The sequence below is a fragment of the Protopterus annectens genome, chromosome 12.part0, assembly GCF_019279795.1.
Source record: "Protopterus annectens isolate FY-2018-M chromosome 12.part0, PAN1.0, whole genome shotgun sequence".
Classification (NCBI taxonomy): Eukaryota; Metazoa; Chordata; order Ceratodontiformes; family Protopteridae; genus Protopterus; species Protopterus annectens.
In genome coordinates this window covers 1,170,273,408-1,170,287,763 of record NC_056746.1, presented here as the reverse complement: position 1 = coordinate 1,170,287,763, position 14,356 = coordinate 1,170,273,408, and the positions used below count along the sequence as shown (strand labels likewise).

The 14,356-nt window shown below is 43.9% G+C and overlaps 1 protein-coding gene across 5 annotated transcripts in view; it reads left to right on the top strand.

Moving 5' to 3' along the window:
- Positions 1-14,356, top strand: part of RPRD1B (regulation of nuclear pre-mRNA domain containing 1B) — an 866,932-nt gene that overhangs the window by 729,072 nt on the left and 123,504 nt on the right. The gene's annotated exons all lie outside the window — the stretch shown is intronic.

Here is a 14,356-nt window from a genome sequence, read left to right as displayed (position 1 = left end):
CATCCATGGGGGAAGGAGGCTGTTCTAGCTGACTACACAGGTGACAGCTAGTATGGGGCACTTCATGTTGCACTAGGTGACAGCCAGGCCTCCACAGTTAAGTGCATTGACACTCATAAGCAGGAGCAACTTGGAATGCAGCACAGGTGGCAGCAATAGCTGAGCTCAAAAGAGCTAAAGAGAATGAAGGGGAAGCTCCAAAGGAGAAAAGGTATGCACCCCACAGGGCTAGCAAGCTGGCCCATTCCCTTCCACCCTTCTCTCAGTGGGGAACAGAGGGATGATTGGGATTCCTAGGCAGGAACAAATGGGCTTTGTAGGGCTCTTGCCTAGTACAAATTGGCTGATTTAGAGCAGGTAGAGGAGACATCAGACATGATTCTGCAGGAAGCAGAGAAAAAGTACAGACGGTGTTGCTGAGCAGAAAATCTTTTTGTTTTGTTTTCATTATTATATTTAAAAATAAATTTAAACATACTTTTCCGTAAAAAAAAATTTACAGAAACTTCCTGCATCTTGGAAACTGTGGTAACTTAGCTTTTTCATCCAAACATAAGTTAAAGTATGACTACAAACATTACTTTCTGGATATTTATCTTTTGAGATGTTTACAAAAAAATGAAAATGCTGACTGTTTTCATACTTAACAGTATAAATACTCATAATTACTCAAGTTGTAGTGGAAGCACCAGTGTCTTTTTCTGCAGCATCATCTCAAATTAAGTTTTCAAGAACATCCAAGTTGCACAAACACCACTGATCTCTGCATATTCTAGTCACAGACTAAACTGAAGCAGAACAGTATATAGTAATTGTCATAAACTGAAAACATTTTTGCAGATCTGTCACAAACCAAGTGAAAAATGCGCTGCAGTAAAAGTCTCCCATGGGAGATACTGTAGTGAAAACCCCATAGACAGGATGCAACCGTAGACTTAATATGCTCACCCTGTATGCAAAGGAAAAATAAAACATAGATCAACATCATACACAAATTCATTAGTCAGTTTACTATATTTTTCACCAAATGCTATCAGAAGCACAGAGGGTGGCATCTCCCTTCTTAACAATGCAGTCTGCCTCCTCCGTTTTTCTAGCCGAACACAGGATACGGTGAATTCTCTGAGTTTGGTTGAGTTTCTGTACTGCAATGATTTTGAGGGGAAATATTTTATACCAGTGTTTGTAGAGTTATTTGTCTCAACTAAAGAATAATTATCTGTGCTACATACCAGCTGAAGGGTGATGTTCTTCGTGTTTCACTGTTGCAGTCATTACATTTGGGTAATCTGCTGGCAGGTTGCCCTCAGTCGGCCTGAATAATAAAGTCTTGGGTCCTGCATCAGTTGCTGTCTCCTCTTCCATGACGTCAGGGGTATAAAACATGCAGCCGACGCCATTTTATTCAGTCTTTCTTGCTGCGCGGTGGCTGAAGCAGAAGCAGTTCGCAAGTGCCGGTCGGCCGACTCCTGAAATTTTTGCATTCGAGTTTCAGAACCAAAGTCTTCAACTAAAGCTAAGTACCTCATTGGGGAAACTTTTTCTTGCTCCTTACCGATGTCAGTAAAAGTTAACAATTGCATTATTTGTGGGAAGCAAATACCTCATAAGGATTTTCATTTGTACTGTATTCCTTGCCTAGGCCCAGATCATAACGTGCCTTGCTGTCAGTTTTGTGCTAGATTTAACCAACGCACTATTAAGCGTCTGTATATTTTTGCTTCTAAATATTTTGGATCCAGTTTTAATTACCCTGAAATGTCGTTGGTTAGCAATCTGACTACCGGAGTTCACAAAAAATGCAAAGAAAAAGATAGAGACAGACCGAGGTCCAAAACCGATGACGAAACGTCTCCTAAGCCAGTCGCCAGTTCGCCGGTACTCAGTGAGGCGCTTTCGCAGCCCCTGATACCCACTACTTTTGAGTCACAGGCCTCTACCGAGACCCATGCGTAGTCCGGTATGCCGCAAGATTCTCAGAGTATTGAACCCACGGATGTCTCTCCCTTGGATGGGTCCGGAGCCACTTAGCAGGCACCGGCTTCTGAGGGTGTTTTCAGGACTCAACATTTTTATATAAAACCGACGCCAGCTTCAAAAACAAGATCTGAAACAACTTTTATGTCTGAAAAACCGATGCATGAGCCACATGCTCAGGCCCCTATGCCTAAAAAAACAGATGATCAAAATGGCTGAGGACTTAATTACCTTGATCTGGGGTTCCCAACCCCCCCCCCCCCCCTGCAAAGAGGCCTAGGCAAGACACTGATTATGAATTTTCAGATCAGGCGTCCATTTCTTCTGATCAGGAATTTTCTATTCCACCCTATGAGGATTCTGATGCAGAAGAATCCATCCCTTCTGCATCTCCTCCTGAGGATTATTCTTTTGGAGAAACCTTGCATACTTTAAGGGAACATTTTCATTGGGAGAGCCAGGATTTCTCTGAATCAAAAAAGAGGCTTAGGGATTTTCTTCTTCTTCCTCAACATAGGCCTTTGGCAATACCTCCTGTATTAGACATCGTTGATGATGATGTGTTTTCGGAATCGAGCATGGCTCCTGATTCCCTACCTCCAGCTCCTACTAAGCCAGACAGATATTACAGGGTTTCTGACTCCCACAAATTTCTATTCAAAAATCCTGCTGCTGATCTTGAGTCAATCTCACAGGGTCCCAAAAGTGTAAAGGCCTCTACAGTCAAAAATCATACCCCCTCTGATAGAGATTCCAGGGCCCTGGATAAATGGGGAAAGAAGGTTTATACATCTGCAACCTTGGCTATTAGGGCCTTAAACTGCCAGTTTCATATGCTGACATATCAATAGCATGTTATGGGCTTATTGAAACAGAAAATTATGTTTATTTCTGATTGTGCGGAAAATAAAGAATTGCAGGAATTATTGCATTCAGCAGAACAGGTTAGAAAGCATACTTTGCAATGTGGTTTTGATTCCTTGGAGGCCACTTGCAGGGCCGCAGTCACTGGATCTGGGATTAGAAGACATGCCTGGCTCAAGGAGCAAAATCTGCCTGATCATGTTAAAGCTAAATTGTTGAATGCCCCTTTACAGCATGACAGTCTGTTTGGTAAGGCAGAAGAGGTTTTAAAGAAAATGGAAGACAAAGCTAAATCTATGCAAACTGTAAAATATTTCTTACAAGTGCAGCCACCCAGGTTCAGTAGGTACCGGCCTACTAAAAATTGGTCCTTTCCAGTGTCCAGCAGAGCCTCTCAAGGCAAATCCAGGTGCTCAAAAGGCTCTAGATACCAATCACAGGGTTCTTACAGGTCAATGGGGTGCCTCCACCTCCAAATCTGGAGGAAACAAAGCACAACCCTACAGTATGCAGTCTCAATGACTTCCCTCTATCTTCACCAAGCACTTATCTTTTGACAGCCCACTTGGGGGGAAAATTAGCACTTCTTGCTCAAAATTGGCAGTTAATTACCCAGGACAAGTTGGTATTAAACATAGTATCCCAGGGGTACAGATTTCATTTCCATACTTTGCCAATTCCAAACGGTTGACCAGATCTGCCACAAAATAAATGGGCAGAGGCTCAGAAACAAGTTATGTCCCTCATGGATATGGGGGCTATTCAACCAGTACCAGGAAAGGACAAGGTTTTTATTCAAGACTTTTCCTGGTGCCCAGAAAAGACAATGCCTGGCATCCAATACTGGACTTATCAATTTTGAACATGTTCCTGGACATTCCAAAATTCAAAATGCTGACTGCAACAGCTACTGCCTATGCTGAGCAGGAACGCTTGGTTAGTGACTCTAGACTTAGAGGCATATCTGCATATCCCAATAAGGGAATCGTGCAGAAGGATAACTTTTTGCATTACCAATTCTCTGCACTGCCCTTTGGCTGATCTACTGCGCCCAGGGTCTTTACAAAGTGCCTGACACCAGTAATTGCATTCTGCAGACAAAGAAGCATGCAAATGTATCCTTATCTGGACGACTGTCTCATTCAAGCAGAGAACAAGGACACTCTTCTTCAACATCTGGCGTTTGTAAAAAGGCTTCTAGCATGCCTAGGGTACACAATAAACGAAAAGAAATCCCAACTGGAACCCTCTCAAATAATTACATTCCTGGGTGCAAGCTTGAATATAACTGCCCAGATGGCTTATCTTACGCCAGACAAACAAAGGCAACTGACAACATACTTCAATCAGATGGCAACAAATCCTAGTTATCTGCAAGACAAATTCTGCAGGCTTTGGGGTTCATCGCATCCTGCGTTCTACTAATTCCATGTGCAAGACTGCTTATGCAGAAACTTCAATGGTACCTAAAAAGTTTATGGAGTCAACATTGTCACAGTCTGGAAACAATGATTCCTCTCATTCCCTGCCTGCAACAGGAATTTCTTTGGTGGGCAGAGACATGTCACCAAAACAAGGGACTGTCATTCACTCTACCCCCTGCCAATCAAATCCTAACTACAGATGCATCAGACTATGCTTGGGGAGATGCATTCAGGACAAATGGAGCCCAAAACAAATGCATCTGCATATCAACCAGAAAGAGATGCTAGCTGTTCAGAATGCTCAAGGACTTACTTCATCCAGGACAACTACTGATAAAGACGGACAACACCACAGTTACATGATACATAAACAAGCAGGGAGGTACATATTCATACCCCCTTTGCAGGCTAGCCATGGCATTGTGAAACACAGCTTTGACCTACCAAATACATCTTCAAGCTCAATTCCTGCCAGGAAAACAAAATACTCTGGGAGGTGACCTAAGCAGAAATCTTATGGACCCGCACAAGTGGAAACTGAATCCACAAATCTTCAGCATGGTAACACAGAAATGGGGGAACCCAGACATAGATCTGTTTGCCTCTCCCCAAAATTATCAACTGGACAAATTCTGCACAAGGACTTATCACAGACAAGCATGGAAAGTGGACACCCTATCCTTCAGTTGGAAAAACCTATCAGTCTATGCCTTTCCCCCTATGCCTCTTCTCTCCAAGTTCTTACTAAAGGTCAGACCGGAAAAACCAAAAATGATCCTAATTGCTCCGGACTGGCCTCGCCAGCACTGGTACCCAATTTTAAGGAATATGTCTCAACTCCCTCCTTGGTACTTGCCTCATATACCTCATCTACTGTCTCAGCAGAACAATCAAATTCTGCAAACCCAGCTCCAAACTCTGAACCTTGCAGCATGGCTGATCATTTAATTATTCAAGCAACACCTCTCAGTAAATCTGTGATGGATGTCATTTTGGAAGCCAGAAGGCCTAGTACTAGAAAATCTTATGCTGATAAATGGAAGAGATTCTGTGCTTGGAACCAAGCACAAGGAACGGACACAGCAAAGCCAAATATCCCTCAGATTTTACAATATTTGACTGAGGTGCTTGACAAGGGCCTATCTTTTTCTTCAATAAAAATCCATGCCTCTGCCATCTCGGCCCATTACAACATGGAGCCTCCGACATTTCTCATCCTCTGCTTAAACAGTATCTTAGAGGGGCCAAAAATGTAAGGCATCCCAAAAGATCACCAACTCCTGCATGGGACCTCAATTTTGTGCTGGAAAAACTCAGCCTATCTCCTTGCAGCTACTGCAGATATACATTTTTTATCTTGGAAAACAGCTTTCCTATTGGCAATCACTTCAGCAAGAAGGGTTTCAGAACTACAAGCTCTCATGGCTGTGGAGCCTTTTATTATGTGTCCCTCAGGACCAATCCTTCTTTTATGCCTAAGGTGGTATCCACTGTGGCTCTTAAACATTTTACCCAAATCCGCAGAACAAGGGGGAGCGGATTCCGCATTCATTAGATGTACACAGACAGCTAAGATTTTACTTAAACAGGACCAAATCTCTAAGAAAGTCTGAGCAACTACTGGTGGCATTTGCTGCAGGATCAAAGGGGAAGACTATATCAAAGCAGACTATTTCTAAGTGGATAAGCCACTGCATTCGTTTCTGCTACTTGCACCATGATAAACCTGTGCCCAAGGGGATCAGGTCACATTCCACCAGCGCTGCCTCTAGCTCAGCAGCTTTTCTCAGAGGAGTTCCAACCAAAGACATTCTAGAAGCTGCTACTTGAGTTCGGTTCATACCTTCACAAAGCATTATCATTTGCCTCTCTTCTCCAAATCCAGGACAGGCTTTGCCACTGCAGTTCTGCAGGGCCTTATAGCCACTCCTAATGCTATCTAGTTCCATCCTCCCATCCATAGCTTTGGGATTCTATCCAAATTTAATGACTGCAACAGTGAAATACGAAGAACATAGTACAGTTGTATACACTTACCATAAATGTAGATGTTCGAGTGTATTCACTGTTGCAGTCTGGGTTACCCACCCGCCATCCCCCATTCTATACCTTTTTCTTTCCTTCGCTATACTCCAAAAGCCTTTGTGGTGTATTTGCTTTTAGTTGAAGGTAAAGTTTATGTTTCTAAAAGTGCATTTATATATTTACAGTTTGTTTATATCTATATTTTTGCTCCCCATTTGGGGGACACCTGCCATCTGGGGCAAGAAAAACTGAGTAAAATGGTGTCGGCTGCATGTTTTATACCCCTGATGACCTGATGTCATGGAAGAGGAGACAGCAACCCAAGACTTTGTTATTCAGGCCGACTGAGGGAAACCTTCTGGCAGGTTACCCAAATGTAATGACTGCAACAGTGAATACACTTGAACATCTACATTTATGGTAAGTGTACACAACTGTATTTTATGCCTTAGGTTATCAGTTGTAAGTTCAAAATGGAGTGTAGTTGCAATATATTGTCAAGGCTTTTTCCTGACATAAGAGATCAGATGTCAGTTTTTATTCTGTCCTCAACTGATGGGTTCAGATCCGATCCCTCTGATCCGACTCAGCCATTGCTAAAGCTTTAAAGCTTGTGGCAACCTAGCACTCTTGAGCTTCCCCCTTACCAACAATGCACAAACCCCAATTATATTAGATCTCATTGGTTGCTTCCAGTGAAAAATATGTTTCTTGGTTCTCTCAAGCTTGGATTACGATAAATGCTTAAAACTTTATCTTTTAAATTTTTATTTATTAGTCTATTATCTTAACATTGTACTTCCTTGCTTTTATCTTACCTTCCGGTAGTTCATTCTATACTTAATGCCATTTTTTTCCCTGTCCACTTTCTTACCTGTCTGGTAATCCTGGTTTCTGTCATTAGTAACTCTCTCCCTTCTACATTGTTGTAGTCCTTTCGTACTTTTTTTTCCTTCTGTTGTAGAATTACATTAGTTGTTGCTGCGTGTTTGGTCTGTCATTACTGCTTTTTTGACCTGTCATTGGTGGTTGTCTTTAAAGTTGCCATGACATCTGAGAAAGGTGCTGCTGGATTTAAGAAGTGTTCCAAATGTGGACACAAAATTCCTCTTTCAGGTGCACATAGTTCATGCGTTTATTGCTTAAGATTTTCTCCTAAGTCAGTGGAGTCCTTAAACTCTCCCTCAAAAAGAAACTTAGTTTCCCATTGTATCATGACAGTGTTTGCAAAAAGGGACCCACAAGATGAACCCATTGCCACCCTATTTTTTTTGCAGAAAATAGTGCCCTTCATGTATTATAAAATTATTCTTAAAGTACCATTTCAAACAGTTGCTGATATAAAGTTACTTTTTGATTTTCCGTCTGCTTTTTTGTATGTAAAGATGGCAAGGAAAGAGTTCAACCGTTTATAGAGTACATTAACAATACAGAGTTTTTTTTTTAAGTTTATACCGCAAATAAATGAAGACAGTATTGCCTGTCTTGATGTGTTATTGGAAGGGGATTTAACACAGAGAGTATATCATTCACAAATACGTAGGAAGGCCATCTTTTCAAACACGTATTTACGTTACACTAGTGCACACCCTTTACCACAAAAAAGAGCAGTGGTAAAGGTCAGATGTTCTTTGTGTTTTACTGATGTTCATCATGCATACAGCTGCAGTCATAACAGATGGGTTCTCCTGCCGTCAGGCGGGTCTTCGGTCGGCCGAATTCCAAAGTCTAGGTCTGGCGTCGGTTGTCGTCGCCTCTTCCCTGACGTCAGTGCGACAGGGGTATAAAGGAACCAGCCGATGCCATTTTCTTCAGTCTTTCTTGCCGCGCGGTGCCCGAAGCAGAAGCAGTTCGCAAGTGCCGGTCGGCCAGCTCCTGAGATTACGAAAAATTTGGAACCAAAGTCTTCTTAAAAGCTAAGTACCCCGTTGGGGAAACTTTTTCTTGCCTCAGACCGATGTCAGACAAAGTTAATAATTGTATTTCTTGTGGGAAGCAAATACCGCATAAGGATTTCCATTCCCTCTGTATACCTTGTTTAGGCCCAGACCACGACGTCTCGGTCTGTCGCTTTTGTGCTATATTCAACAAATGCACTATTAAGCGTCGGGCAGAGTTCGCCCAGCATTATAGCCCACCCCCTGACGACAGATACCGAAGCCACGCTTGGCGTTGAAACACAGAATGTGGACAGGTCCACCTCCACTCAAGGTGTCTTCAGACCTTCCTCTTCTTTCTCCATCAAGGCTTTCACCAAGTCTAAAGCTACCATGCACCCTAGGAGACCAGCTACACAGGGCCCATCTCCAGGGCCTCATGCCTAAGAAACAGATGCTTAAAATGTCTGAGGATTTAATTACTCTAATCAGAGGTTCTCAGCCACCTCCGGACAAAAGACCCAGAGTGGGGAAGATTCCCCCTCCTCTGATCAGGGCTCCATTATTTCAGAGCACTCTGATTATCAGGAACAGTCTTACTCCCCTTTTGAAGACTCTGATGCAGAGGAATCTATTCCTTCTGTATCCCCCCCTGAGGATTACTCATTTGGTGAAACTCTGCATACCTTAAGGGAACACTTCCACTGGGAAGGCCAGGATTATTCAGATTCCAAAAAAAGGCTCAGGGAATTTCTTTTGTTACCCCAGCACAGGCCTCTGGGTATACCTCCTGCCCTGGACATCCTACATGATGTTTACTCGGAGGCCTGCCTTAACCCGGATTCTCTTCCTCCAGCTCCAATTAAGCCTGACAGGTACTACAGGGTTCCTGACTCACACCAATTTCTATACAAAAGCCATGCTGCTGACCTAGAAACCATCTCACAGGGGCCCAAGGGGGTTAAGGCCTCCATTACCAAAAACCCATTGCCTTCCGAGAGAGATTCCAGATCCTTAGAAAGGTGGGGAAAAAAGGTATATACTTCGGCTACCTTATCCATGCAGGCCTTAAACTGTCAGTTTCATATGCTAAAATACCAACAGTTTCTGTTATCTCAATTGAAAAGTAAAATGTCACAACCTGAACAACCAGACATACAGGAGTTGCAGGATTTGATGCATAGTGCAGAACAAGTAGGTAAACATACCTTACAATGTGGTTTTGATGCTCTAGAGGCCTCATGTAGAGCTGCTGTTACAGGCTCAGTCATACGTAGGCATGCCTGGCTCATGGAACAAGCCTTGCCTGATCATGTCAAAGCTAAATTACTAGACGCCCCTCTTCAAAAGGTTGTACTATTTGGGGCAAATGCTGAGGAAGTATTACGGAAGATGGAGGAAAAGGCTAAATCAATGCAAACTGTGAAAGAATTTCTGCAGGTCCAACCCCCACGTTTTAGTAGAAATTGGCCTTCCAAAAACTGGTCCTTTCCTGCCACAGACAGACCCCAAAGAGGCAGATACAGGCGCTCCAGGGGCAGAGGACAAACACAAGGTTCGTACAGAGGCAGACAATGGCAAGCTCCTACACAAAGAGGTGGTGAGGACAACTCACAATCTTTCAGAAAGCAAAACCAATGACTTTCCCCTTTGCATGCCAACCAGGTCTCAAATGGCAGCCCCCTTAGGAAGAAAGCTGGCACTATTCTCAAAAAATTGGCAAATTGTCACAAAGGACAAATGGATCCTGGACATTATAAACAGAGGCTACAAATTCCATTTTCATACCCTTCCAAAAAAGAAAGGCGTGCCAAACCTGCCACACAATCAAAGGGCAGAGGCACAAAAGCAAATTTCAGGTCTTATAAACATGAAAGCTATTCAAGAGGTACCTACACACGAACAAGGTGAAGGTTTTTATTCCAGGCTATTTCTGGTGCCAATGAAGGGAAAAGATTGGAGACCGATTTTGGATCTTTCCATCCTAAACACATTCCTACTCGTACCAAAATTCAAGATGCTCACTCTACAGCAGCTTCTTCCCATGCTGGGCAAGGAGTCTTGGCTGGTAACACTGGACCTCAAGGAGGCATACCTGCATGTCCCAATCAGAGAAAATTGCAGAAGATACCTCAGATTTCTTGCAGGTTCAACCCATTATCAATTCTCTGCATTGCCCTTTGGTTTATCTACTGCGCCCAGAGTGTTCACGAAATGCCTGGCATCAGTAATTGCCTACTGCAGACTTCAAGAGATACAAATATACCCTTATTTGGACGACTGCCTGATCCAAGCGGACAGCAAGCACATTCTTCTGAAACATCTGGCTTATGTAATAATGTTATTAAACTCTCTAGGATACACAGTCAACAAAGAGAAATCAAGACCAATACCCTCTCGGAAGATAATTTTCCTGGGTGCCAATTTGGACACAAACACCCAGATGGCCTACCTCACGCCAGAGAAGCAGGGGCAACTAATTCAATATTTCAGAACACTGGCAAATTGCACCAGGCTAACTGCAAGGAAATTCCTGCAGGCTCTGGGATTCATGGCATCTTGCATCTTACTAATCCCATGTGCAAAGTTGCATATGAGAAAACTACAATGTTACCTAAAAAACATATGGTCTCAACACAGCCACAGTTTGGAAACAATAATACCATTAATTCCATGTCTGCAAAAGGAATTTCTGTGGTGGGCTCAAGCATGCCAAACAAACACAGGTCTTCCATTCAGCAAGCCTCAAGCAAATCAAGTCATCACAACAGACGCCGGACTACGCCTGGGGCGCACATGACAGACCGGTGCATTCAGGGCAAATGGACCCAAAAAGAAAAGCACCTTCACATCAATCAAAAAGAAATGCTAGCAGTGATAAATGCTATTATAGCTTTCAAGGACCTTCTTCAACCAGGTCAGCTATTGATAAGAACAGACAACACCACAGTTATGTGGTACATAAACAAGCAGGGAGGAACACATTCTTATCCCCTATGCAGACTGGCCATGTCACTTTGGAACATGGCCATGGACTTGCAAATGGAACTACAAGCATAGTACTTGCCAGGCAAAGAAAACACGCTGGCAGACAACCTAAGCAGGAATATGACGGATCCACACGAATGGAAGTTGCATCCAAAAGTTTTTACAGAAATAATCCAAGAATGGGGAAGGCCAGACATAGATCTCTTTGCCTCCCACAAAAATCATCAATTGACAAAATTCTGCTCAAGGATCTCCCATCCAAAGGCCTGGAGAGTGGACGCTCTCTTTCAGTTGGACATCAATGACAGTTTATGCCTTCCCACCTCTTCCTCTGCTGCCCAAAGTCCTATTGAAGACCAGAGCAGACAGACCAAAGATGATCCTCATTGCTCCGGACTGGCCAAGGCAACACTGGTACCCACTCCTGAGGAGCCTGACGCATTCCCCACCATGGACCCTGCCTCTAATGCCTCTTCTTCTGACTCAGCACAGCTTCAAAACTCTTCACAGTCAGCTGAAAACACTCAATCTAGCCGCATGGAAGATTCCTTAGCATCACAGCAGGCCCTGCTCTCCAAGGAGGTGCAGGATGTCATTTTGGAGGCCAGAAGGCCATCAACTAGAAAAGCTTACTCTGCAAAATGGAAACGTTTTTGTGTTTGGAATGAGAAAAAGGGCCAGTGTCCTGGAAAACTGAATTTACCTCAAATACTACAATATTTGGCTGAACTGCTAAGCAGTGGACTTTCATTCTCCTCCATCAAAATCCATGCCTCAGCCATTTCTGCAGAATACAACACTGATCCACGTTTATTCTCTCACCCTCTATTAAGACAGTTCCTCAGAGGGGCTAAGAATTTAAGACCTCCAAGAAAACAACCAATACCTGCTTGGGATCTTAATTTCATTCTGGAAAAACTGACTTTGCCTCCTTTTGAGCTAGCTGCCTCATCAGATTTACAATATTTGTCCTGGAAAACAGCTTTCCTTCTGGCTATCACTTCAGCTCGTAGAGTTTCAGAACTACAGGGTCTTATGGCTGTCCAGCCTTTTATCATCTTCCATCAGGACAGAGTTTCATTACATACCAACCCGTCCTTTATGCCTAAAGTGGTATTCAGGGTAGCTTTAAATCAGGCCATACATTTACCTACTTTTTATCCTAATCCTCAAAACAAAAGGGAGAGATTACTGCATTCCTTGGACATCCACAGACAACTGCGTTATTATCTGGACAGAACAAAACCTTTCAGAAAATCAGAACAGCTTTTTGTGGCCTATGCGGTAGGAGCTCAAGGAAAGTCAATATCCAAACAGACAATCTCAAAATGCATAGCCCACTGCATACGCTTTTGCTATTCCTTTCATGGCAAAACTGTACCTACAGGCATTAGAACTCATTCTACCAGGGCCACAGCCACCTCGGCAGCCTTCCTCAGAGGAGTTCCTACCAAGGATATTTTAGAAGCAGCCACTTGGAGTTCTGTGCATACCTTCTCCAAGCACTACAACCTACCATTATACTCCAAATCTAGAGCAGGCTTTGCCACTGCAGTCTTACAGGGCATTTTGGCTCCTCCTAGCTCCACCTAGTGCCTATCACCCCTTTCTTAGCTTTGGGATTCTACCCATCTGTTATGACTGCAGCTGTATGCACGATGAATATAGTACAGATGTTCATCGTGCATACAGCTGCAGTAATCACATATGGGTTCTCTGCCGTCAAGCGGGTCCTCGGTTGGCCGAATTCCAAAGTCTTGGTCCGGCGTCGGTTGTTGTCGCCTTCTTCCCTGACGTCAGTGCGACAGGGGTATATAAGTAACAGCCGACGCCATGTTCTCCAGTCTTTTTTGCCACGTGGTGCCCGAAGCAGAAGCAGTTCGCAAGTGCCGGTCGGCCAGCTCCTGAATTTACGAAAAATTGGAAACCGAAGTCTTCTTTAAAGCTAAGTACCCCGTTGGGGAAACTTTTCTTGCCTCAGACCGATGTCAGACAAAGTTAACAATTGTATTTCTTGTGGGAAGCAAATACCGCATAAGGATTTCCATTCCCTCTGCATACCTTGTTTAGGCCCAGACCACGACGTCTCGGGCTGTCGCTTTTGCGCTACTTTCAATAAACGCACTATTAAGCGTCGGGCGGAGTTCGCCCAACATTATTTCGGTAAAGCCTTTGATTATAAAATGGCGTCGGATACTCCGACTACCGTTTTGTCCAAAAAACGAAAGGACAAGGACCGACACCACGACAAAACCGGCTGCACGTGGTCCGGTTCTCAGCGAGACGCCTATGCAGTCCCTGACTACCGACAACACTTCATTGGCGGTGTCTTCTGTACCCGAGACCGCTGGCACCTCGGCCCTAACTCAGACTACAACCACCGAAACCACTGTGAGTGTTGAGCCTCCTAATGTGGACAGGTCCACTTCCACCCAGGGTGTATTTAGACCCTCTTCTTCCTTTTCCATTAAGGCCTTCACTAAGTCCAAATCAGCCATGCATCCCAAGAGGCCTGTTGCACAGGGCCCATCCCCAGGCCCCATGCCTAAAAAGCAGATGCTTAAAATGGCTGAGGATTTAATTTCCTATATCAGGGGTTCCCAACCCCCTCCAGACAAGAGACCCAGAGTGGAGGAAGACTCTCCCTCTTCTGAACAGGGCGCCATTTTCTCATAACATTCTGATGTGGAGGAACACTCTTAACTCCCCTTATGATTCTGATGCAGAACAGTCCATTCCTTCTGTATCTCCCCCAGAGGATTTTTCTTTAGGGGAAACCTTGCACACCTTGAGGGAGCACTTCCATTGGGAAGGCCAAGACTTTTCTGATTCCAAGAAAAGGCTTAGGGAATTTCTTTTGTTACCTCAACACAGACCTCTGGCTATTCCTCCTGTCCTGGACATACTTGATGATGTTTACTCGGAGGCTTGTCTCAATCCGGATTCCCTGCCTCCTGCACCAGTCAAACCTGATAGGTATTACAGAGTCCCTAACTCTCACCAATTTCTTTTCAAAAGCCATAATGCTGACCCTGAGACCATTTCTCAAGGCCCCAAGGGAATGAAAGCCTCTACTGCCAAGAATCCACTACCTTCCGAAAGGGAATCTAGATCCTTAGAAAGGTGGGGGGGAAAGGTATACACCTCGACCACCCTAGCCATGAGGGCCTTAAATTGTCAGTTCCATATGCTTAAATATCA